The following is a 1,041-nucleotide window of genomic DNA, read 5'->3' as shown; positions in this document are numbered from 1 at the left end:
GGCCTGCCGCACTGAAAAAGGCAGGGGACGGGGTTCCGTTGTGGCCGGGGAGCCTCCCCTTGCTTGGCTGGGTTCAGGAGCTCCAGCCGGGCCCCTGAGGGCCCCGGGGAGGGCAGCCTCCCCACCCCGGGCTCCTTCCTGGGTCCTGCCGCATGCCAGGGTGCCCTGGACGTGGTCCGGCGGGCCCGGGGAGGCTTCCCCTGCGCCTCCGGGCCTGGGAGCACTGGCTGGGTCCAGGGGCCCCGTTCCCCGGCCTGCGGCACAGCCATAGGCCCGGGACGGGGTTCCGTTGTGGCCGGGGAGCCTCCCCTTGCCTGGCTGGGTTCAGGAGCTCTGGCCGGGCCCGTGAGGGCCCCGGGGAGGGCGGCCTCCCCACCTCTGACTCCGTCCTGGGTCCTGCCACGTGGAAGGGTGCCCTGGACGGGGCCAGGCGGGCCTGGGGAGGCTTCTCCCGTGCCTTCAGGCCTGGGACCCCGGCTGGGTCCAGGGGCCCTGCTGGGTCCCGAGTCGGGGGCTCCTGCCTTGGGCCCTGTCCCCCGGCACTGCCAAAGGCCCGGGACGGCGTTCTGTTGTGGCCGGGGAGCCTCCCCTTGCTTGGCTGGGTTCAGGAGCTCCGTGACCCTGCGGGACCCGGGGAGGGCGGCCTCCCCACCCCGGGCTCCGTCCTGGGTCCTGCCGCGTGGCAGGGTGCCCGGGACGGGGTCCGGCGGGCCTGGGGAGGCTTCCCCTGCGCCTCCGGACCTGGGGGCCCCAGGGACAGGGGTCTGTCAGTCCCGTGCAGGCCTCCCCTGCTTGTCAAGGTGTCCGCGGGCCCTGGGTCGGAGGGCCCGTCAGGTCCCCCACGCAGCCTCCATGGCTGGGGCCCAGCTGGGGCCCTGGGCCTCCGGTCCCCCATGCCCGCTCACTCTTTCATTGGGGCACAGAGCGACCAGATGGCTTCCCTTTCGAGCCCGGCCATCTGGTCGCGCCTTTCCCCTCGGCCATCTGGTCGCGCCTTTCCCCTCGGGTGACCAGATGGCCGGGCTTGCCTGGATGTCCCGA

Source organism: Triturus cristatus, chromosome 7 (genome assembly GCF_964204655.1).
Source record: "Triturus cristatus chromosome 7, aTriCri1.1, whole genome shotgun sequence".
Classification (NCBI taxonomy): domain Eukaryota; kingdom Metazoa; phylum Chordata; class Amphibia; order Caudata; family Salamandridae; genus Triturus; species Triturus cristatus.
Note: the sequence above shows the minus strand (reverse complement) of the source record.